At 37.2% G+C, this 26,367-nt stretch overlaps 1 long non-coding RNA gene across 3 annotated transcripts in view; it reads right to left on the reverse strand.

Annotated features, from left to right (window-relative positions):
- The window catches only part of LOC139674476 (uncharacterized), a 204,013-nt gene extending 177,949 nt beyond the window's left edge, over window positions 1–26,064 (reverse strand). For all 3 annotated transcript variants that reach the window (XR_011698299.1, XR_011698298.1, XR_011698297.1), the window contains exons 1-4: window positions 24,921–26,064; window positions 24,446–24,495; window positions 21,405–21,506; window positions 18,465–18,583 (exon numbers count right to left, since the gene is read on the reverse strand). This is a non-coding gene — a long non-coding RNA (uncharacterized lncRNA). The remainder of the gene's footprint in view (window positions 1–18,464; window positions 18,584–21,404; window positions 21,507–24,445; window positions 24,496–24,920) is intronic.
- Between the last annotated feature and the right edge of the window lie 303 nt (window positions 26,065–26,367).

The following is a 26,367-nucleotide window of genomic DNA, read 5'->3' on the forward strand; positions in this document are numbered from 1 at the left end:
AATGTTTGCTCTAACACTTAGATCAGCTCTGCAAATACATGGTGAATTAGCAAGAAGAATCCAAGGACATTTATCACAATAAATATCATATATACTCAAACTCCTGAATCTTTTTCAATGTTGTGACATTTGGAAATATAATTATTCAATGAAAAAATGTTAAAATTATGCCCTGTTCTGTTCTAAAGAAAATCAAACCTAAACTAAAGTTTAAGGCATTATTTTGGTGATTTGGGGTTTTTCTTCCCTCATTTGACAAAATCCTTGGTCAAGGAGCTTTGCTAAGCTAGAAACAGCAGAGAGTTTGCAAGCAGAAAACTATATTAATATTTAACTAAGACTAGAATTCTCCATGTGCTGGTGGAATCAATGCACAGTGACTTAGAAGAGTTGGTACTGATAACATATCTACCTGGAATAATATCTCAGAACTGTTGTAGTGACCAGGCAGCACATAGCAATGTAAATAACTTTTCCCAATTTAAGTTACTACTTCTGGCAGCTGACAAAAATGAAGCAATTCTAATAAATGCTTTTTACATGCTTTTTATTACTCACAAACATTTAGGAAGTTCATTTTCCTTTGACAATACTGCATTCTACTTTGCTCCCTGACTACTTAATGCATAGCGATGCTGCTATTCTAATGGTGCAAAATCTGTATAATGAAATGTCCAAATCAATGTCACTTTTTTATAAGCAAAGCTGAAGTAGAGGGAAAAATAAAGTGCCAGGACACATTTTGAAGACTCTACCAGCTATTTATCAAATTCCACAGAGGTACTGGGACCAGCATATTTTTGCAAAATGTATTTTCTAAAAACCTTCTTGGTCCTTGACTCAAAAGCAAAATGAAAAAGTGGGAGATAAGCATTACCTGAAACCTCACCAGGGTGACCCAGTTCTCTTTTCTATTGTCAGTCACCATGACCAATTCCCAAGTTATGATACAAAGCTAAGTTTCATCCTGCTTTTTCATGAAAGTCAAATATGCCTCTGCTCTTAATGAAATCAATAAAGCTTTTATATTCATAGCAAGAAAGAGAACTCTGTCCTACATCACCATGCTTCAACATACCTATCTATAAATAAACAGCTAGCAAGCTGAAGAATTCAATTAAGTTTTCATTTCTCTCAGTCAACTGCAGATCACAGAGGAAGCGCCAATGACAGCAAAGACAGATGATGAAAACCTGATCAATTGCTATCATTTCAATTTAGATAAAAAGTCACTCACTTTTCAGCTCTGCTTGGTGCCCAGAAGAGATTAGATTAAAACTAAATCAAGAGGAAAATAAAAAAATCTAAACAACAGCCAAAGAAAACCAAAGTTAATCCTACTATGTAAAGTCAGGCTACCAAGAACAGCTAAAAGCAAATTACAGAAAGTTATTCCTTTAAAAGTTATCAGTACTGTTGAGCCTTCAGAGAAAACAAACATAAAAAGTTAAACTACCTGTTCGCTAAAGTTGCCTCCCTCTCTATCCTGGATTTTGGACTATATTAGAGAACTTTCTAGGACATGTTGGAACAAACATTACAATTTCTTTCTTGTGTCTGCATTACCCACTGTCATATACCACGTTTGTGTGTTATACACCCAGTTCTGGTGTTATTCAATTGTTATAAAGTCACTGTAGAAATTTGCTAAGATCTGTCTATCACATCCTCAGTTATTTCAGTTTTGGGAAAATTTAGATAATGCACTGAGATGCAGGATCAGCAACTGGTACTTTGTATTGAATAATGGTTTTGCGAGTGGCTTCATAAAGCAGAATACAAAGAACATGAATTTAGCTCATGTTACAAACAAAACACAAGTAAATGGAGAAGACATCTATTTCACCACCACGGGGCTGTCATCACATATAAGATTCTCCAAAGCACCAGAAGTAAAAAAATTTATTTCATTTATAAAGAAAAATTATGCCTTATTTAAAAGCTGAGGAATTACACTTGGTTCATCCTACTGAATTCTGTGTATGGCAGCAGTTCAAATATGAATAGCATATCTCAGCAGGCAGAATTAGCACCAAAGGAAACATTTTAATGACAATATTAATCCCAGATTTTATCTTTCTTCTGTCAACATTGGTCGCTAGTACAAATCATGCAGTCACTCAACACATTGTCTAGTGATGCCCAGCCCTGTGGCTGCAACACACACCAAGGGTATCTGCCATGGCCTTGGCCTCTCTGGAACCAAGTGCACTGCCAACACAAGGCCATGCAGCCCACCGTGAAACATATACATCTCACACATGAGTGAATCCATCCCTCTCACACAGCTGAGCTTACCAGCCCCACCTCAGGATTTGTCAGATGCCCACACACTGATACAGTTGCACTAACGAGTGCAGCAAGGAGGGGGCTGCAGGCACTTGGGACAGGTTATGCATTGGCACTCAGCACAGCTGAGGGGCCCTTGGAGACTACAGGGAGCGGATCACAGACTGTCAACTACTCTGCCAGGCTGTACCAGGACTTCTATTGCCACCTCCATGTGATATGAATAATCTTATGTCTTAAATTCTCTTTTCTAGCTGTCAACAATCATCATAGTGCAAGACAAACAGAATTTTGCAGTAACCAAAACGGACCAACATTTGTAAAATATCATAAAATATCTATCTGGTTTGAGAAGACTGTAGTATTATGTAACCAAATTACCTCATAAGGCCCCATGTCAGCTCAAAGCTGAGGACACTAATGAAACTCTAAAAAATTTGAATGCTTTTCTGCCTCTGTTTTTTCTGCTAACATAAAATGAATTTTCCATCAAGCTTTCTATTATTTAACTCATGCAGAGCCACCCTCTTGGTCAGCTAGGTGTTTTTTGAGAGTAGCTAAAGAGAGGCAGAGAGCAGCAAGCAACGAGCATCACACAACAAATGAAAGTGCTGGCTGTGCGCCTGGATATTTAGAGGGAAGAAAAACGGGATAGAAAGTTCACACTAGGTAAAGCAAGCAAAACAGTGGAATCCCAAAAATCCATCAGGCAGAAAGAGGTTACAAGGTTGAGTGACACATCTCACATCTCATGGAAGCCACACACTTTCCAAACAACACAGAAGCCCTACAGCTGACCTGAGTATTGAGGCAGCCCATTTAGAATCCCTCTTCCCTACTCTATGCCGCCTAAGCCAGCTTTCATCAACCATTCGTCTCACCAGTTCCACATAAACTGTTAATACCAACATGATTAACAAGTTTTCTCCTATGTGGACAAAGTCCAACTCTTAGTTCAGGACTGAGAATCTTCATGCAAACAGTAAAAGGTTTGATTGCACAATATCAAAGCTTACATCCCTCTCCACACAATCATTTCTACAAGAAGTTATCTTGTCATGATGACCATTGGTGGTCACATAAGCAAACAGTAGAGGAAGTCCAAGAAATTTTTGAAGGATATCACTGGGTAGACTTGATAGATATAAACACTTTTAAGGGGTTTTAGTAGGGAATATCTCTATACTCACAGAGTTTCATTAACATAGCCAACATCTCAACACTTCCAAAGCTTGCATGCCACTTGACATGATGCATGACAGAAATCAGCTGGCTGACAAGCAACACACTAGTGAAAAGGGTTGAAGTCAACCAGCTGCATGTATGGGCAAGTCTTAAATGTCTCAACTGTACAGACACTTGCAAAAACACTGTTTGGCTGTGAGATTTTTGGTCGTGGTGGTTTCCATATTCTTGTACCCACTATTACTCAACTACAACAAGAACATGGAAATGGTACAATGAGTAGCATTTCTCCAGTAAGGCAGGAAAAGGGGAAGTATAGGTGTAATGGTTAAATTTTCACTGAAGTGTAATGTCAGAAAACACCAATCAAGGAAACTGATGATTGCTTTTTTTTTTTTAGCTTTTAGGAAACCATTGCTATCAAAAAACACTTCTCACTGCTTCTTCTGCTGTAGTTTGATACGTTAATTCCAAAAACTTCTGGCATTATGTTCCAAGATTTAACTGCACTGCATAGTGCCATTGCTAATAGAAAAAAGTGAGGAAATTATGAAAATATAAAAATCAAAACACACATCAATATAAATATTCATTTGGAAATTAAGTAATAAATTGTTAATTTGGAAAAATACAGTAACATTACCCTCAAAGAAAAAGAGACATCTGTCAGTTATATTCTCATTGTTTCCATTCCAGAGGAAGACTAGAGAACTATCACCGTAGCAAAAAATAGAAGAACTAATATTTTCCCTGAAGAAAATGTATTATTTTCTGCCTTTCCTCTCCCCTTCCCTCCACAGACACATGAGAGGGATGAAACCTATCTGCAGCTTCACCATAACCAACAGTTTCCATATTTATGAAGACCCAGAAGCTAATGTAATCTTATTGCTGAGATGGCAGTTGTGCCTAAGCAGAGGAAACACAGGGGGGAAAAAAGAGAGAAAAAGGATGAAACAAAACACCTGAAGTAGAAAGCTTAGTTCAATAGTAGCTTTTCAGATCTTCTGAAAAGAGCAAATGAAGACAGAATACACGCTGACTAAGCCTTGTCTAAACTTAAGGCTGCTCAGAGGATATGTTTTAGCAGACCAGTGACACCTTTGCTTTTTACAGCAGTGAAGCAAAAGGTACACACATCACCATATGATTTTGCATTATGAAGAACATCTACCACATAAAATCAGATCTACTTGGTTATGTGATTATATGTGGAATTGTGGGATTTGTTCATCTTTGCTGTGAATTTACTCCTATTTTTTTCAAAAACATTTCTTTTCCCAGATGCCCAGAGTCCACATTTGATTGATTAGTGTGGGTTTTCTGGTTAACCCACTAAGTTGATTTGAACAATTCATTTGTTAATATAGTGAAACACACGTTCATGATTACAAATTGTTTAACAAGTCTCAACAAACAAGTCCCTTGGTGGTCCTGAAGTTTCTCAAAAGCAGATGGATGAGGTACAATTTTAAAAATTCTCTTTCCTACTTGTGCAAAGCTGCTAGGGTCGGAAATAGGCTTTAGTGCAAACAGGGGGCATTGTCAGACAATAAAGAGACAATTGCCTGTGTTAGCACAACAATTAATTTATTTGCAGAGAACCACTCAGTCTATTTGTTACCAGAAATGTGCTAATTATTCCTGCTAATTACATGCAAAACCTTCATTATCACCTATATGAGGAAGAGGACCCCTCAGGTTTCAGTGACAAATTAATTACTGTGTTTTCCTTCTGAATGTACTTCTTGACAGTCCCTGTTATCTAAAAAATAAATTGGCTAGCAGGAAGCTTGTCTCTCAGAGACATTCTGCAAACTAAAAGCAAACATACAAATATCACATCAAGTCACTACTGCTATTTTTACAGGCAGGTATATTCTGAAGCTCTCAGAACTTTTACATTAATTTACAAGCTCTTAATCCTAATAAAATGTATCATGCACTGCTAAATTCCACTATGTAGCTGCTTTCAGAGCCCTTTACACATCTACAAAACAATGGACAAGGTAGCAGGCATTAAAAGTTTTAAAAACATAGCAAATAATTCCAAGTGTTAACTACACAGACAGCAAAACATTGATATCACTTCAAGGAATAAACATTTAAAATTTATAACTGAAGTGAAAACGACAGAAAAGGGGCTAAGTTACTCAGTCTTGCATTATCATCATTCTAATTCAACACATACAACACTTATCACCAGGTCTTTGGAATGCATGTCAGGGGCAGGGGAAGTTCCATGCAGAAAGGTGAGGAAGAGCAGGCAGGTAGGACCAAAGTCTTGATTTGGAAGGTAGGAAACGTGAGTGAAGGAGTTGCAGCACAATAAATCTGGCAGAGGAATGAACGGAGAGGCTGTAGTGAATGCTCAACACACAAGATAAATTGACTATTCTAAAAAAATTATTTAAATGTCTTAAATTTTGCTTAGAACCTTTAGGTAAGATTCAGCCATTCCTGTATGACACCTTGCCAAGAGTCTGACTCTACTTTCATTAATAGTTGCTTTGGAGTGTCCTACTCACTGTTCATCCTGGTTATAATTGCTCAAGGCCTCCTCAGTTTCTGTGTTTGGTACAGCAGCATATCAATACCTTAACATTTCAGAGTATCAGCAGAACCCATTAATGGGCACGTGAGCATCATTGTACAGTTCTGGAATGTGGACTTACAACCACAACTTTAGGAGCAGCTGCAACACGACATTGTACAAAACAACAGGTAATCTGTGTCTGGACACAAATTGTGCAGTCTTGGCAATGTGGCAGGGATGGGATAGAGCAGCTCAGACAGGGCTACTAAAATGCTAGAAATTGTTTTGTAACAAACCAGGTGATGACATCCAAAGTCATATTTCAACAGCCACTCCACCTCCTGAAGATAAAGCAGGAGTGGAGGAGTGAATTCAGACTCTAGATGTCTGTAAGACCTAGCCCTGGCTTTCCAGACCATCAGCACAGAAAGGCAGTGCCCCAGAGCATTGAACCTAGTTCACCCATGACTCACTGGACCTATGCCCTTCCTTCACTGTAATCAGGATATCACTTGTCATACAACCCATTCTATTACTTGAAACATAAGACACTTATCTTCATATTTTACTTGCATATGTAGCCCATTCCTCAGACCCTTGTATCTGTTTTGTGCATCAAGAGACAGAGCTAAGCCCCTAATTGACCATGATACCTCCCATACCCACTTGTTTCTATGTAACTGTGTTGGTGCTTTATGCAGTGATCTCTCTCAGAGGGAGGAAATCCCCACAAATAACTATATGGCAAGTTCATTATTCTTCAAGCCTACCTTGATCCTCTCCTTTCACTTGAAGCCTTCAAAAACCTCAGCAATGATGCTGCTAAAAATATGCTCAGCTTCCATATGGTGTACTACTGAGTAGAGCTTCCATCTGTGTATCTTGATTTGTCTCTTATACCAGAGGGTAAATTCTCCAAAACAAGAGGCATCTCTTTGGTGTGTTCTTGTTGTAGTTGGCATGTCTGAAACACTACTCGACTGTAATTATTAATAACAGAAGTAATAGTAGTAGAATGAGGAGGAGGAACCACAGTGCAAGTTTTTCTAAACAGAAATGCAGGCAAAGATTCAACATTTGGAGGCCAATACTACCTTTGTAATAATTTAAGCAAAACAAAAAACCACCAACTTTCAAGTTTAATGACAAACCAGCAAAGAAAACATGTCAAACCACAGCTGTGTGTACTTATTTTTATGTTAAAAATCCTGACTGAGGTTCTAGCATACATGCACTGTCTTTCTTTGTGTCCTCTAGCTCAATATCTACCCTAATTCAAATAAATCAAAAAGAAAACAAGTGCATGAAAAGGAGTTCTCTACTACATCTGAGTGCAACAGGTTGGGGGTTTTTTTATTAGTAATTCATGCAGAAGATAGAATGTGTATGGTTTAATTTCCCAAAAACAGTAACTTATAAATTTATGCCTAAAGCACTGTTGACAGGTATTAGTCCAGTCCATGAGTATAAGAAGCCAAACTTTTTACACAGGAAAAACTGTCACCCCCAAATCCCAGTTTGCGAGGATTTTTGTTGCTAAGGACAGGAAGGTTTCCTTGACATAAGCAAATAATCACATCCCTGAAATTCAGACCACACTTTTTTAAAGTAATATATCACTCTTTATGACTGAAAACCTGGTTAAGAGAAAAGATTAGAGCTGCTGCTAGGCCTCTACCAAGTGCCTTCAAACCTACTGTACCCAAAAGCAGCTCAGATTCAGAAAATGTAAAATTAACCTACTATCAATCCACTGAAAATTGGACTCAATAAGAAAGAGTTTAGGAGTAGAATGCAAAAACAGGGCATAACTTACTCATGAGAGAAAGGCATTTATTAATTTATTATAGCAGGTCACTCACCAGATTCTTTTATCTGTTTGTCAATAAAAGAGCAGAAATGTTTGACTGACTTTGAGAGATGACTGGAAATAGGTATGTCATGTGGAAACAAAGGAGGATTCAAAATCTGAGGGGCAATTGATGGAGGAGGGAGAATAATCTGAAAACCAGAGGTGAATAAAGAGAGGTGCATGGCATCAGAAATTATTGAGAACTGGAACTGAAGGGGAACAATGGAAAAGCAGGTGATTCTAGACTATTTTTGCTTTGACACAGAGGAGGAACAATACATTGCTTTCACTGTGAAACATTTGAGCAATAACAAGTTTGCCTAGAAGGGAAACCCTTTCAACATGGGCCTTAATATCTTCTAATTTGCCTGGTCTGAATTATGAGAACATATTTTTGGCCTGGCCTATACCACAAAATATGAGTAGGATTAAGAACATTCAAAGTAGCTGACAAGATGTTGAAGCAGAAGAGAACCTTCCCACAGAGACTAGAAAGTTGGGGTCAGCACTGGATTAGCTGACACATGGACTGTATCTTGTTTTCCAGAGGCTTAATTGCTTCACTTAAAACTATCAGCATGGAAAAGTAGAAATAAAAAAATTATAAACCCTATATCAGAACTTGATTTAGCAACTATGTGACAAAGAATGACTTAGTAATCGTTCCTGATTCTTTCCCATGTATTAAGATTATAGAGATCACCTTCTACCCACTTACATTTTTCCAACTAGATAAGAATTTCCATAGTAAGAATTATTACAGTTATAACAGTTTAGTAGTAAGGGCTATTTTTTCAAATGTAGGAGTCAAGAGAGTTATAGATCTACAGATGGAAAGGATACAGATCCACTCCTTCTGAAACTAATACTGGCCTATCGAGTTCTCCAAGAGAAGCAGCAAATACTGACATGAAAAAGAACTGATCTAACTCAGAATTGTAGTACTACTAGAAGCTGGGGTTTGGGTCTTTTATTAAATATGATGTGCACTAAACTACCAAGAAAATTTAAACTGCTTTACATTTGATGAGGAGGGGGAAGTAGTTGCTGGGTATGGGATTTTTTCAGATCTACATTTTCCTTCAGGTTTTCACATGCTCTTGCATAAACATTTCCTGGCTTAATATTGTGTTTGCTCACCCTACAGTTCTTCCACAGACATATTTATTTCCTGCTGCAAAGAAGGGGAAGCGAAGGCAGTTTGCAGTGTAGCACCATTTATCCTTTTCAGACAAGGCTTGATTTAGAAAAGAACCAGCCACAACTTGCTGTTTACCAGAAGCCAAATAAATTATTTGACTGTTTGATTATCCACATCATTCAAAAGCAGTGTCAGTGGCAATTGGCTTGCTTCCTGTCATATTGTGACCTGGGTTGCACAAGTTTGTCTTGCAGAGAAATACGAGGTTGTTGGAGTTGAAGGCTCCTGGAATTGTTAGGTTTTAAAAATTTTGTCTTGGACTGAGCACCTTAACTCCTCCCTGTTCTCTAGCAGAGCAGCTAAAATGGAGCCATCTTCCTGGAGCCTGTACAGCCAGCAGTTCCCTAGGGACCCCCCCACCCTTTCCCTCACTTTAATGGACAGATAACTAATAGAGTAATACAAATAAATTAGCAAAAAACTTATTCTGGTAGATGTCAAGGAAGAAGAGAAATCCAAAGAGGAGTTTAAACAGGGGGAAAAGATGTATGAGCTTTACAGTTCATTCTATGAAAGAAAGCTTGTCTAAGATACTGCATAAAAGAAAATGAGAAAATGGTTTTAAACAAAACATAAGTTTCCAAGGCTTGCACCACTAATAGAACTGCAAAGAGAGATGAAAAATGTTAGCATTATCTCTGGCTCAGGAAGTCCCAAAACCATGATTCAGAAGAAGGTAGAGAGTACACCAAGAAGAGATCATTACATGCTTGACATTTTCTTATGCACTCCCCCAGGCCACTGTCAGAAACAGGATACCCGACTAGACAGATGTTTAGTCTGATCCTGTATGACTGTTCCTAGTTTGTGATAGTAAGACATAAATGTGGATAGGAAGAAAGTTATGTGCAACTCAGGGATCACATGAAACTCAAAGCTGATGCAGCTATAGCAGGCAACAGTGGCCTGGACTCAAACAGAGGTGTGCCAGCTCTGAGCAAATTCTGATCACTGGACTTCATGGGAGAAGTTCATACTGTCTAAAACCCCTCTCATACATTTCAGGACTTGTCTTTAGGACATATGGCACCTTTGGAGTCAAACCACTTCCCCTACCTTTCTCTGGTCCTTCTGTTACTTATTTCATTCTTTAAAAAAAAAAGTTTATTTGCTCTCTGTCTCTGTGTTATTGTCAATGTGGATATTTTCTGCACTGCATTTTCTAGGTCTCTGTAAGGAAACAAGACTCCTCAATGCCACCAGTCCTTCTCATATGCAAGTCAAAACCTGTTCACAAAGTACAGTGTCCATTATCCTGCCACCAAGCATTTGGGAGCTAAAGCAGACATGCAGAGAGATTTTGCAATATAATAACAATGTCCCAATGTCAGTCATAATTTCTAAGTTGTACATAGATGGCCCCAATCATCACAATTCTAACACAGCTGGAACAATTCCTGGTCAGGAGATGTTTTACTTCTGACTTTAGTATAGATTCCAGTGAAATGAGGAACAACGGTCACAAAAAATTTTCTTTCAGCATAGCTTTCAGAAAGACTACCTTTCCTTGCTCCTAGCAACTTTAATTCATGCTCTTTCAGGCAGGTTGGCTAAAGAAACTGTATATACAAAATGTCATACAACAGTTGCAGTAAGTAGCCTACACAGCAGCTCATTTGATATGAGAAATCACACCAAACATGCTGCACACCAACACTCCATATTCTCTTGTAGGTCACTGAATTGTTTCTGGTTCAAATTCCTGACAAACCATTTCATATTATGTAAAGCCACTAATGGACTAGAACTATTTTCTTGTGCTACCTCACACTAGCCCCTACTCTAGGAGACAGGGTAACCTTCAAGGCAATGCACAACATGGATGCAAGCCCACTCAGACATTTCTTGGATGACTATCCAGCCACTGTAACTTTATGTAAAAGAGAGCTGCTCTCTTTCATAATGTGAGGGTGATTTGGTGACAGTACCAGATCAAGCTTCAAATTCAACAAGATCAGACCTGCCACTTAAAGAATAAAAGTACTCATGAACAAAGTTTAAAATAGGTGGGACAACTGGCCACAAAGCAGTATTTTCTCTCTGTTCTGACAACAGACGAAGAAGCATGGACTACTAGCTTAAATTAGAGAGCAAGATACATGTTTTTGTGTTACAGTAATGTCATCTTGCACCAGAAAAAACAGGACACATGCAAAAGGATTTCTTTAAAACTAATGCACTTTAAACTACATTGGTATAAATTCTTTTTAAGCAGCAATAACCTTTTTCTGCTCTAGGATTCTTGCACACTGGAGACTTGTACAACAGGCCAGGTACACCAGATAAGATTCACACCATACTAAGAAAGAAGTTCCCAAAACAGCAACACAGTTGTTTCATTTACCTTACCTTACACTGTCCACCAGACCAACACTAGCTCTCAATGTTAAGTACAAATATATGTGTGTCTATGTAAAGAGAGAGATACAGAGATAGATATCCTCTTAATTTACAAGGTTACAAACCTTTCATCAATCTTCACAAATTAAGGAGTATTTATCATTTCCATTATAATGCCCATTCCAGTCACAAAATTGTGCTTTTATGGAAGACCATAATTAATATGCTACTCTTCCAAATAATAATTCAGTGACTTTATTTAAGATCCCTTCCACATATATAGTCCCCCATGAGTGAATCTGTGTTTCAATAGGAAAAACTTTACTGGACGAGAAAAAAAGGTAATTCCCATTAAACCTTTAACAATGATACTGAGCAACAACTTTTTTGATGCTGCCTAACACCAGAAGAGAAATCACTTCCTAATTAAATGGAAAAGTAGCATATATATTAGGTAAGAGCCAGTTTCTGAGTGTGGAAGTCATACCATCATTTTGCAGGGTAAGTCCACCTTGCTTCTTTAAAAGAAAACACTTCAAAAAAAAATGACCTTGGAAACATTTCCCGTGTATAGCATAGAGAAACTTATTCCCAAGACTCCACAGCTCCTAAGTGTTTCAAAAACAGGCAGAGAAGAATGAAAAAACAGACAGGTGACAATAATGGCATGAGCAAAATACCTTATGCCTCACTCAAGTATTTTATATTCAAGGCACAAGTTACAACTCATAAATTTCATTAAATCTACCTAATTTATACCAGAATCCATGGCCTCTTTGTATTTCCAGGGAATAGAAATACACAAGAGATTGTGGACAAAACTGATATTTCTTGTGGGAATAAAATCCAAACAGAAAAAGAGAGAGACTTAGGTTTAATCTTTCTTATTATTTGATAAAAAAGCATTTTCTGTGTAAAGGTACAAATTATTTGTGGTTTTGATCACTCCAGTACACTGTTCCATACCTAAGAGTAGAAAATGTTTCAAATATTTAACAAATCAGGGCTAATTATACAGAATAATTGAATCCTTAATATAAAGCCTGAGAGACTTTATTCTTCTAACCGTTGCTGCTGATGTGAATACCACGAGAAGAGATAAAGCTACAGACCTGTTAATACAAAGACTGTTAAAAATTACTTTCAGTTTTGAGAAAAACACTAAGCTCTGAATATAAGTTAATTATTAAAGTTCAATTCCCTTTTTTCCCCAAAAAAAGTTATTATAACTACTGCTTTTTTATGCCAAGTGTCTGCTTTACTTAAGAAATTACTTTCTATTTGAAGCGATGCTTCCTAGAAATATGTTACTCAAGGGCAGTGTATTATTGATAAACCTTTTTTTTCTTTATAATCATCATATGTCATAACATTTCACAGGATTCATATGGTTCATATTTTTTCAAAGGGAAACCACTGGAAGTTCTGATCTGGGGCTAACAAAAAACCCAAAGCACTGTCTAAAGCTCGAGTCATTTTTGCATTTTAAACCCTACATATAGTAAAAGTCAGGGCTTCATGAAAGTAGGAGAGGTTATTTGTTACCATAAGAGCTACGATTTTTAAACTGTTATGAGTATTTGCATACATTTACATGCACTGAAAGCACAGCCATTCAGAACAAACAGCACAGCCATTCAGAACAAACAAGGTTCATTATGAAGACAAACATGCTGAGTATGACTGAGTGACAATAAACACAATGGCTGATTTAAACTTTACATTCACCGACCATTTTTTCTGAGAAGGAGGAGCAGCTAAGGATGCCTGACATCTCTTTGGCCACTTTTTATTTTTGATAAACCCTGAGGCTACCTCTGTTAAGGTGAGAGAACACACTGAGCAGTCCGTTCAGCCTGTCGAAACCTCCGCTATGGTCTCTGACTCCTAGCAGGCAAGCTTAAATGAATATCTCTCAAGTAGTGGAATAGGTAGGAAAACTGGTTAAGCAAAAAGACATACACAGTTCCCTTAAACAGTTCAACTTTAAGGCATGTCTGCATGCATTCCTACTGCCTGTGACAATAGTAACACTTCCTTTCAGCCTAATAGGTCCTGAGCCCCATCCTTTGTCTGCTGATTAACTGCTCTATTCATTGACCAGACCACTAATTGCATGCTCCTTATAGTTACCCTACATTACTGTAAGAATTAATGAGACACAATTACAGCTCCCAGAAATCTCAGGCCTAGCCAACTGCAAAGCACTCCAACTGAATAAGAACTCCCAAAGAATAAAGAGAAAAATTCAGCCCATTGTTCACAGGAAGCAGAATGTTTTTTGTTAAAAAATTGTATTTATTTGAAGCTGTTTCATAATTAGGCCCTGGAGAAAAAAAAAAGAGAGACTAGAGAAAGAACTTGGGAACCAGCATTCACTGAGAAATCACAGCGGATGCAAATAGACGCACACACAGTTCAGATATGAAGAGAAAAAACATAAGAATGGAGTGCATGAAAAATTAGCGCTGTGAATGCTACAAATATCTATAACCAATCAGCTGTTTAAACAGAGCACATCCCACTGTATGGGAATTACCACTGATGCAACCTTTTATTTGACAGCTTCAGTATTGAACAATTTAAAATAAGCATATGGCATGTTTATGTAATCATGTCTCTACTATGAGATGGAAGAAGAGGAATTTAATTTCCCACCCCCAGAATTTAATATATATTAGAAGTCAGTGTCATTAGCCATGAAAGTCAAAATGAAGGACAGAAAACTTGTTTTTTGAAAATCAGCCATATTGAAAACTGCACTCACATTTAATCTGTGTAATCAACAGCCACAGCTATTCAGTCTTAGTGACTACAATCAGTACCTATTAGCCTGTAAGTAGTTCAAAAGCTATTATTCTCACTTGAACAATTTTGCAATACGCAAGAGACAGCATTAAGTTAATGAAGTTAATATGCAAAGTCAATATTCTTTGTTATGAAGTCATCTGGTTCCGTTGGTTCCTCTTCAACATATTTTCACCATATAAATTTGATTTAATTTCATGTATAGTTTGACAAAGCAGCTGATATTCAAAATAGAGCTTGAAATGCAGCACTATACCTTCTAGTCCTGGTTATCATTTTCCAGAGTACAATTTGTAGCAGCCACTGAGACGCCAAACTACGCATGTCAGACTGGCACTGCTACCAGAATCAACATCTTTGGACAGAGACAACATTTTTTGTACAACTCTACAGGGATTCTCAATAATTGCACCTAACTGCAGTAATAGTTTAAATTCACGGAAAATGGATGTTCTTCTTATACTATCGCTCACTGATATCACAGCACAACGCTTTCCCGCATGAAGCAGACAGTTACCACCATGTGGTGCTGAATCCCAAGCAGGAAACAAGGCACGAATATGGATCAGAGACCTTTGTGTTCAGTGTATAATAAGTCCAATATCCCTGTCATAGAACAGCAATCATTAACTCGGGGATCTTTTGTTAAATGGCCCCTGTGGCTGGACTGGTAACAGCAGGGATTGAATTTGCAATCCTCAAGACTAGATTCATCTGTCAGGGAGACTGCAAGCCTACAAATTCATGCATTTCCAAAGTAAGTCTCTGGGACTTGAAGTGAAATAACCAATTTCAATTAACCTTGCCTGATTAATCAACCTCAGTGCATGACCACAGAGCTTACATACACAGCTTTGGCTCTGGCAGGATTATTTGAAACGGGCTTTCCACATGTCTTGAAAAACCTTTGAGGAAAAAGGAAACCTTTGTCTCAAATAAAACATCACCTACCTTGTTCAAGCTGTTCCTGTTTCAAGCCCAAAAATAGAACAAGTCTGAATTCCTGCCGAGTGTGATGGGACATTATTTCTGCTAGTGCAAATAATGTATTCTGGTATCTGCTCCAACCTTCATTTCAGATGTTATGAAATAACTTGAACCAATACCAAATATGCATATGCTCAAGCCTACCTGTAATTTCTAGTTGGGTGTCTCTCTCCCATAACAGAAAAGGGAGTCCTTCCTGCAGACAAACACTAAGACCCCACTCTGTAGGTCATCAATTCCAAGAAGGTAGAATTTCTAAATAAAATATAATTAGAGGCATACAGGAACTGCATTTTAAGAGACAAGGGAAGGTTTCAAGTCATAACCTGAGTTCACTCCCACCATTTCTATTCTCCTGTTCCACTACCAATTTCTTTAGAACTACTCGTCATTTATGGTCCTGGATGTAGCACCAGCAAAGGACAATCTTGATCCCCCAAGTGTTTCCATGTGCTTATTTTGCCTGGAACTGACTCACCCAAGGAAGCTTCCACTTTTAATATTCCTCATCCTTTAATTTGCATGTTGCATATTAGAAGCATTACTGCTAAGGAGTTTCCTTCCCTCCTTTTCATTGTTATACTTACATCCAGCCTCCTTTCTTCCTACAAGTAGTCCAGTTAGTTAAACAATGGTTATGTCTATACTGTCTCCTAAATATGGCCCCAAAACTACCTTCAAGACTATAACTACCACCAGGACAGGTGCTAAACATGAAAATTCATGCATTTTCAGGTATTATTCATGCAACTTGTAAGACAATTCTGTAGAAAGAAGATGAGCAGGAGACGGTGACACATACTATTCTTAGAGTTGCTCTGGAGGGTATTCTTTGGAGTGATGTAAGCATAAGCTTTGATATACTATCTCTGTGTGCAGTGATATGAGCTGCATATGAGTCCCTACAGGATGAGGCTTACAGTTGATTTACGCTAGAAAGGTTAATATAGAAATTACACTAACAAGACTCCTCTTCCCAAGCAACTTACACCTATCCCTCAAGAGAAGTAAAATGTACAGGTAAAAGAACTTCTTATGCAGCTTCTGCACTAAGTTTTTGCTGGCATAGCTATGTCAGCAAAAAATTCATAACCCTCCCTGACAGGCCTCCTTGATAACACTTTCAAGTGCAAACCAGGTGTCAGTATTTCTGTTGTGACAGAAGAAGAGTTCTGCACTAGTCATGAGCTGAATACTTGGCCTTTTGTGACCTGGAAAAGTCCTTGCTTCCAAGGAGGTCAAATCCCATGATCATGTTTTCCATCAGCAACATCTCTCATGAGCATTGATTAATACAGTACTCATGTGGTACTGTATTAACACATATAGAGTAGGAAAAAATATATCAGTTGACAACCCACTTATATTCTGCATTCCCATGTAAAAAATGTCTATTTACACTACATTAATAACACAAAAAAATCCAGTGAATGGGAGGCATTAACAATTCTATGTAAAAAATGGCTGTGGTTTTTAGATTAAACTGAAAATAATTTTAAATCTATCAATATATGGACATTTCAGTTGGTTGTATTTGGCACTCAGAAAGATTTAGATGATTCTAAGAAGAGATTCTATAGATTGAGTTCCCATAGGCATCCGATCGGGAAAGAAGACCAAGTGCAAACATTTTAATCATCACAGTTAGGTAGAAAGTTAACAATACCAGCTGAGAGCAGCTAGACAACTTTTAAATAAAGGCTCATAATTAAATATATATATCTAGCATATGACATTAGGCAACAGCCCCATAGCTAAAGACTGGAAAAAGCCATGTTGTCACAGGCAGTGCTGCAGTGTCCCTCAAGGATCAGCAACCCTGTACTTGTTCCTGACCTATTTTACCATATTCTCATCATCTCCAGTTCAGTTGCTCTCTGATCCTATAAACTGTTTATGGAATGTTTAGGCCTTTCACTGATGGGGCAACAAAAGGCCTTTTGAAAGCACCCCTCACTAAGGTGGAGTGCAAGGGCCATGGTCCACCTGGGGTGTTCTTCAGTACAAACTAAGATGTTTGTGATAAAAATCAGCATTAATAAAACAAAGTGTTTCTAACTACTTACACATGCAACACTCACAGCCACCGACTAGCCAAGCAGCACGAATCTCTGAGACACAAGAAACAGTCAACCACATTAATTTCTTTAATTAATTAATGTTCTTTTATTGAATATATAGAAAGAAAACATGTTTCACAATCAAAAATCAATCTGTGATATCTAAGCACTTAAATCATTACTCAAACTGTATCCTACTCCTAAAACTAAGTTAAAAGTCCTGCATGGGAAGAAAGGGCTATTTTTATTTATGCTCGGATTTACTGTTACTACCTTCAGAAGAGCAAACAGCAGAGTAATTTCTGTGACAAAAGCATTAGACTGACAAGGTTTTGTACTATTTAACTACTTGCGGCACACACCCCTCACCCTACACTTTTTGTCAGTCAAAAGAAGTAGAATTTGGCTAATATGCAACTTGCATATTGAGCATACATTTGTCAAAAAACAGATTGAACAGACAAAATAGTCAAATCCCTGTCAATTTTGAGCCTTAATGTTTCCTTTTATAGCATCTTTACAAGGTAGCTAACTCTGTTAATACCAACAGCCTCATGTTTCATACATGCCATTGTAATAGGGAAGATAGTCACTGGAAATTGTTTGCTGGTGCCTTTATTACGTACAGAAAGTATAAGAGTGGAAAGAGCTGAAAAGGAACAGATAGTCCAAAGAAATACAGGATAAGACTAGGAAGAAACATCTCCCAAAACAGAAGCATAATTAAGCATCCAAATTGCCAATTAACAGTAAAAAGCCAACAAGAAACATGTACAGAAGAATGCAGGGATATGTGGGGAATTAAGAGGCTATATTGCAACTAAGATTTATACATGGAGAATTCCAAGGTATTTAGGCTCCTAAATCCTACTTAGGAACATAAAGTTCCACTCAGTTCTACAGGAAATTAGCCACCTTCCCATCTCTTAGGATTCAGGTTCAAGGACCACTACCATGAGGCATCAGTGTATGTGCCTCTCATGTGCCTGTCTCACTGCATTAGGCAACCAGAAGAACATTACGAAGAAACTCTTGATGCACCAGTGACTCAGAACAAAACTCTCACTTTACCATAAATACATGTAATGTCCCCCACACAGGACCATTTAGTGAGACTCAGTAAAAGCATTAGAAGAGCAGTTGTACGGTGAAAATACAGAGTATGGGGGAAGGGGAGTTACAGGCAATTGCTTATTCTGAACTTACCTACAGGTTCAGAAATTTCCTCTGTAAAGCTGCCAGCCTTTCTTCACACACAATTATCATGTACCATTTGTATTACTGTAGAACCTACTAACTCAGGTTATGGATCAGTCCTACACAGTCTGAAAAAAAGAAAAAAAGAACATGATTTCACACCTGATGAAAGTTATGCAAACCAAGTATTAGTCATAACAACATTTTAAAAAATTTTATTGGCCTGAAGTATAGCTAACTACTATCATCCATAGTAGAATTATCATGAAATCATTCTTCATATTACATTTGAACAGGCTTAGAAAGCAGAAACATGCACCGAACCACATGGAGAAATACAGATTATTACAGTATTACATATATTCCAGGTAGGTGGGAGAAACACTTTCCTTTTAAGCAGTTGGGGTTTTTTTAGATAGCTACATAAAATGTATTCCATGTAAATGACTTATGAAAAAACAAACACATGGGAACCACTCCAGTAACTACAGTCTTGAAGAGTTCTCTAAGTATGAGAATATGTTGGGATATCATTTTTAACACACATTCCCCAGCAATAATTTACCCTTCCACTCAAAAACTTTGTATAAAGGCACTTCACTGTTACCATGGACAAAAATCAAAACAACTTAAGAGAGAGCAACAAGGGAAATTTGCATCTTTCAGCCAACCTGACACTAATATCTTCATAGGATAAAGCATATTTTAATGAAGATATTGTCAGCAATACATGTTTATGCTTTTCCTTCACACTTGGATTTTATTTGTGTCATGATCTACCTTGTGAGTTTAAGAAATGCATCGTTTATTCATGACCTCTACTTTCTTATAGAATCCCTCAGTTTCATAGATGACCAGTTTAAAGAAAAACCAAGTGGTTTGTCTGAGAACAGTTACTGTCAAAATATACCATGTATGTTAAATTTCTGCTAGCTGAAGTCACAATACAAAAACTGAACCCAAAAACCAGTGCTTGTTCTACCTTTTTTCAGAATAAACTCTCATAATTAAACTTTCCACTTTTCCAAGTAGCTGACTATGTATTCCTGCACAGCAGGAGGTTTTCTCCACAGACATATTGACTTGGACAATAAACAAAGCAAAATCCCTTACTGGAGTTTACAGCTAAATTTAACTATGCATATTGTTAATAAAATTTGCATATATGAAAGAATAAAAGTTGACATTCAATGAATTTGGGCACTGCACTGCTTTGCAAGAAAAAAAATAAGATTTAAATTGTAATTTCCATATTTATTGAGGCTGCATGTCAAAGGAAATCTGTGCAAACAAATTCTGGTGCTGCTTTGATAAGATTTGAAAGATGACAGTGTATTAATCGCAAAGGAGCTTCTCCTTTACTCCTCCTGAACAAGGATGGCTTAAATAGTACCTACAAAACACTGATGAAGGGCCACCTAATTCTCTCTCTATCCTTCAACCACGAAGTAAGTAAAAGCAGTTAACATGATTTGAAGAAATAACAACCACCACTTCCTCTCAGTGTCAACTTTCCCCATGAAACATTAACAGATCAGTCAGCAATGGCGTATTACAAAGACAGTGGAAACTTTCATTAATAATTTCTCATTGATATTTTGTCACTGCATCACCACTAACTCTTCAAAGACATGAGCCATCAGCAGCAAACATCCAGCTTCTATTTCTAATTCTGTATCTCTTTTCATAGCATCCCGGACACTTGGATGTATTAGGAATTTGATTTAAAGGAATTAGAGTTTCTAGTTCCTGTATAACTAAATTACTTTAACTGGGTGTGCCTATCCACAAAAGAAGACAATGGGATACAGTTCTTTTAGATGAGCAAAAATACTTCCACACTAAAGAGTCCACTCCTTTGAGCTACTTTTCCAGAATAAAAACTGGATGTATTCCAAGGATTGTGCTGGGTTTTGTGTGGTTTGGGTTTGGGTTTGTTTTGTTTTTTATTAAGTGTTATTACTGGTTTGTTTGTGGTTTTTTTTAACTGAAGTAGTGAATTTTTATCAGCAAAGCACTCATTAAATTATGAAAAGGTTCACACTACCAGAGCGTGTACTTTATGGCTTTCAATACTTGCACTTGCTCTGGGCAGGATTTCAAGGGTACTTGTAACTGCTTAAATCTTTAGAGTTTGGCTACTTCTCAACGGGAGGACAGAGAAGGAAAACGTGGCATTCTGGCAAAAGTGAGGAACTTGGTCATCACTAAGACATTACCTACAATTGACTGTGCAGATAAGTGGCCCAGTCATTCCTTTCTTAAGCTTCAGGTGAAAAAAACACAACCATTAACACTGACACTACAAGATCTGTAACACCCCAGTGAGATTCACAGATCAGCTCACACCTCTCAAAGCACTTCTAGCACACATAGGAGGCCTGGGTGAGAGATCTCTGAATCATGCTCCAGAATTTTTCCTGCAAATACAGCTACAACCTTTTTCTTTTCTAATAAACAAGCCATGCTGTGAGAGATGTGCACTACAACCATCACTTCTAGCATTCAGACTGTGGCTAAAGAGCCTCACATCACCACAAGCTCTAACAGACTCTGTAAAACAGGATGGTACCCTACAGAGTATCCTCTTGTGAGGTTCAGGTTGCACTCGGTTATTGTGCAACAGAGATAGCTGAAGAAAGGAAGGAATAATATTATTCTGCGAAAGTGCAATGAAAACTAGGTAAATAACTGCAGTGACACAGAGGAAGTTACCAATGTCTTATCTTATTCTGGTCCAATCATAGGAAACCAAAAAACTACAACAATGTAAGTGAGGTCACCACGAGAAGCTGAAAGCTCACTGGGATGTGTTCATGACACTTAAGTCAGTGGAAGTCAAGGACCACAATCCCCCAAATACAAACTGCTGAGCAGGAAACCAAGCCAGCAGTTAAACATTCCAGAATCAGACACTAAAATTAATGAGTTAAAGATTAATTCACTCACAGACTGTGTGTACATGGTCACCTCATGGGGCCATCACCAGGAAGACAAGAGATCTTCTTAGAAGAACTGGCTCTACCAGCGGCTAATTAACAGATATGCTGACTGTAAATAAAAGCAGGAGGTGGTAAACAGAAAAGAATAGGAAGTTTGATGGGGCTCCCAACGGATGCTGTGTGTCAATAAACGTCAGTTGAAACTTAGATGCTGCTTTTGTGCTCTCTCAAGGAAATCATTATAATCACATTATTCTGCAACACAGTCTAGCCTAATTTCCATGCATTGTACTAGAGAAGATATTTTTGATCAACTTGACATTTGTTAATTGCAAAACCAAGCATATTGAAGTTATGTTGTTTTACACATAGAATGAAGCAGCTTATTCAAAAGTGAAAATTATTACATTCAGATTTACTACCCATGAAAATAACAACTATTTCTTATATCTCAAACCAAACAGGTGAATCTTATAAAAATAGTGGTTGTTTCAAAAATGCCAGTGAGATAGCACAAGAAGCTGTACAAAATGGACAAGAGACTGATATACACAGTGACAGGGGGCTTTTTAAGCACAGAAACACTTTTTCAGTTAATTCCCCTAATTTCCTAAACCTGTAGAAGATACATGCCTTAACTCTGGGTTTTGGCACGAGATTCTTTATGCATATCTTACCGTAGCATTTTCCTTCACTGACTCCTTCACAGATTTCCTGCCAGTAAAGGACTACCCGTAAGGAAAACAGTTTAGATAAGTACCAAACTCTGAAAAGATGGTGATATTCATTGTCCATTCTCTGCCCCACATCCATAAAATTAACTCTTCCTGCAAGTTGTTTCCTAATCTCTCCCATTTTAAGACTTGATTTGACAAACCTTTTCTCAAGCAAGCAGACACTTTAAAGTAAGCAGGATCACTGACACGAGGATAGACTATTTTGTATGAAAAAGTTCTGCAGGATGTAATCATCTCTTGGTTTTTGACATTAAAGTAATTACTACCTACTACTAAAATTAAAGAAATTTAATAGTGGCAGTACAATTAATTGTGAACACATGTTTATTTTGCTTGCAATTACTCCCCTCAATTCTTCCAGTTTCAAGAGTGGACATATTTGGCAACTCTATTTGCTTCTCACTTCTTTGCATTATCATAAAAATTCTCATTAAGGAATACAAAGTATGTGAGAGAGGTTGCATTATTCTGCTATTCTTGACATACCTTGAAGACAAGATTACAATATCTCCTTTCACTTCACAAAATTTCTAAATTAATTTTAAAACAATTTACATATTTTACTGCATTTTTTAGAAAACATGAACTTTTTTTTTTGCTATGTTTTCAACTCATGAATTTCAATGTACTAAAATTGGACAATGATTATTTGGAATAATACTGATTGAATATGTAGCTTCCAAAAGTAGGTTCCATATATGAGCAGCTGGAAAGCAGTACCATAGGAGCTCTCATGCTTCAGTATTGCTTTCCTTTCTCCATTGTCTTTCCTGCCGTGATTTGGGTTCAAGTATGATGAATCTCTTTCTCAACGATACTCAAACTATTCCTTCCTTTCAAACATTGTCAGGCTATTATATTTTCTTGACAATATTTATTTTTAATAATTCTAAGATAATGAAAGGGAGCTTTTATTATGAAAGGAAACTTCTAGTACTGATAATGTACTATAAAAAAATTCTGCTGACAGAAATCTGAATAAAAAGTGTCTACCATGTCAGGAAGAGAAATAAAAGAGACACCACCTAGTTTGATCAGTATAACTCCCAAGTAAACTTAAGCACATGGGAGTATAAATAAATATATATACTTTCAGGAAATCATAACAATTGTGAAGAGTTTATTAAAAATATAGAAAAAAATAGCTGCTGTCTTACAAAACTAAGCATATGCCCATTTACAGATTTGATCATTAATGCCTGTGAAGAGTGAAAAAGCGCAGTATTGCTTAGCAGTCACGAAGCGAACTAAACTAAACTGCCATGAAAACAAAGTTAAAATTGTCTGGAAAGGTATTTCTGTAAGAGTGTTAACATTCAAAACAAGCAATAAAGGATAACAATCAACTTTTGCTTAAGAAACACCACATGTTGCCAGTTGGTGATAGATTCTGGCTGCAAGCTGCATTCTAACACTGAACTAATGACAAAACATAACACATACTGAACTAATGTAGGTCATATTAACAATTTTCCTCCCTGAATTTTAATATCTGCTTTGTTTTCTTGACATAATACAAGGTCCAGTGAACTCTGCAGGAGTGCACTTACATTCTACTCCCCAACATTGGAAGGACACACAAAAAGGTTCACAGTTGTATTTAAGACAGTTGTAGCAAATTCTTACTGCTACAAAAAGCAGCAAAAGATAAATGAAAGCTCCAAAGGAAAAACAAAATCAACACAAAGCTTGAGACTTCCAGAATCACAATCTATTCAGGGAAAATTCTATATCCCTATGCTCATACTTTTGTGATTGGCTTACACTTTTTTTGGAGAAAATAATTTAATTTCTGATAAATTTTGCTGAACTCTAGATTGCCAAAGTCCACACTTATTCATTGGTGTACTTCTTACCCAAGGATGGCTATGGCAATTCAGATCAAAGGACCATTTAGCTCAGTATCCTGCTTTCAAAAGCAGTCACAAGTCAGAATCAAGAGAAGAAAGCATGAGCAAATAAATCAAATATAGTATTTTTCCAGAATAACTCCCTAGCCCTTCAACTATATTCCCCTCAGAAATTCCTGAGACTGATGTGATTTATCTATTTATCTTGTTCAATGGGTCTTCTCTTTCAAACACTTAGCCAATTATCCCTTAAACTTACATATACTTTTACATCCACAACATGCCAAAGCAAGGCTGCCCTGGGCAAAGAACTAGGAACTGTATTGCAGTGATGCAGTTTTGTGCATAGTCAGTGTTCAGTGGCTATGGCACTCATATTTTCTTATTAAAACACAACCAAAATGGAAAAAAAAAAGGGCAAGATTGACGCACCCCTTGAAAGTAACTGAGTTTGCACATACCCCAGCAAGTTGAGTCCAGTGGGAATTAGCATTCTGAGCACAGGAAAATGCTGCAATAGCAAGAATTATAACAAGGTTGAATATAGCTTGAAAAGCAGGCAGATGTCATGAGTGAAAAAACAGACACCCTAACAAAAGCAGCAAAAACACTCTGCAAGCCTCTCTCAGTCCAACAACCAAATTTTGATCCAAGGAGGTTAAATATAGGGCTGCCTGAAAATTTTCCACTACATCTATTTTTGATGGGAAACAAGGTTTTCAGCTGAACATTTTCTGGTTGGATTGTCTGGGGGGGGGGTTGGCATGTCTAAATATGCAGTTCTGCAAGTATACTTTTCTTACCAAAAAGCCAAACTTACCAACCAAAATATTTTGATTGAAAACATAAAATGCTATTAAGAAATGCTACTTTAGCATTTCATTGTATCTCCACCTTATCTGCTTTATGTGGCAGATCTCTATCTACTCGACTTACCATTTAAAGGAGAATTCTGATGATAGATCACTTTGAGGAATTCCCTACTTTCAGCACTCCCTTCAAAGAGGAAAGATCATGGCATAGTGTCAAAAGTGGTAGGCAGTCTCAGCCTTGCAGAATAGGGCCAGTAGGCATCCAGATTGTAATGTCAGAGCAGGACTACAGTAACATTTTTCAAATCAAGAAGTTTTAGTTTTCAGACAAATCCTCCCAGTCCTCTGAATTCTGTCAAAGCATGTAATGTTTCCTGGAAAATTTACAAATAAAAAACCAAACCAAAACAAAACAAAAAAAAACCTAAACAAAACAAACAAAAAAAGAAGCAAGCTCTGTATTTTTTACCATGAAGAAAATCAGGAAATTTCATGCTCTTTTTTACTCATTAACCTGCAGATTCAAACCTAGCATCTTAACACATCCACCTACAAATCAGAAAAACTTTAAACAGCAGTAAAATGTTTCAATTTTTCAATTCCAGTTCTGTTAGCAGGACTGTTCAAAAGCCAAGGAGCTAAAAACAAAGAAAAACAAAAAGGGTGCATTAGATGTGATAATGTATGAGCCCTAAATAATAAAAGACTAACAAGCCTACCTTACAAAAGCAGAGGATGAATGTAAGATTCAGACAATGGCTATACTTACTAGGTAAGAAATATGTAATACAAAAAAGTGCATGGTAAAATTGCCAAAGTGGCAAGAAAATAAGATACTCCATTCCCTTTCAGAGCTCTCTAATTCAGTGAATTAAACCAGAAGGAATAAATCTGATAATGCTAATACAACAAAAAGTGAGAGTAACATCCATCTCAATATGACTGTTATAATCCCCTTCCTTGGAACCTCAATCCACTGGAAGAACTGAAAGCCTTTCCTTCAAAACCAGTCCCTGACTTGACCAAGACAGAGAAGGACTTAACTAATACTACCGGGGAAAATGTTACAACTAAATTTCTAGTTTTTCTCTTCCCTTGTGGCTGTTTCCTGACATAATATTGCAACCCCTCCCTCAATGGCAAAATAAATGTATAAAGAAAATAAATTAAAAAAACAGGAAATCAGCCAAGACTGCATCTTTTGCAACACTTGTGAACCCACAAAAGACAACTGCAAAAATCTCTTACCAGTGGGGTTCTACTTTTTCTCCCCTCACCATACACACACAGGACAACTCTTGTTGTCATTACGCCAACTAAGAACCAAGAAAATGAAAAGGAACTGGCAAAGGCATATCTTTATTTAAGAACTCAGTGGGTAAAATGAAAGAAAGGACATTTTGCTATTACAGTGAAATTCCTTTCAACATTTTGCTCTTCAATCACACATTTCTTTTATTAAAATAAAAATACAGAAAGGTTTTTAAGAGTTTCTGCTGAGACTAGGCATCAGAGAGCTCCCTATAAGCAGTTCCAAACACTGCCTAATGCTGACTCCCCTGCACAGAGTT

This window comes from Pithys albifrons, chromosome 7 (genome assembly GCF_047495875.1).
Source record: "Pithys albifrons albifrons isolate INPA30051 chromosome 7, PitAlb_v1, whole genome shotgun sequence".
Taxonomy (NCBI): Eukaryota; Metazoa; Chordata; class Aves; order Passeriformes; family Thamnophilidae; genus Pithys; species Pithys albifrons.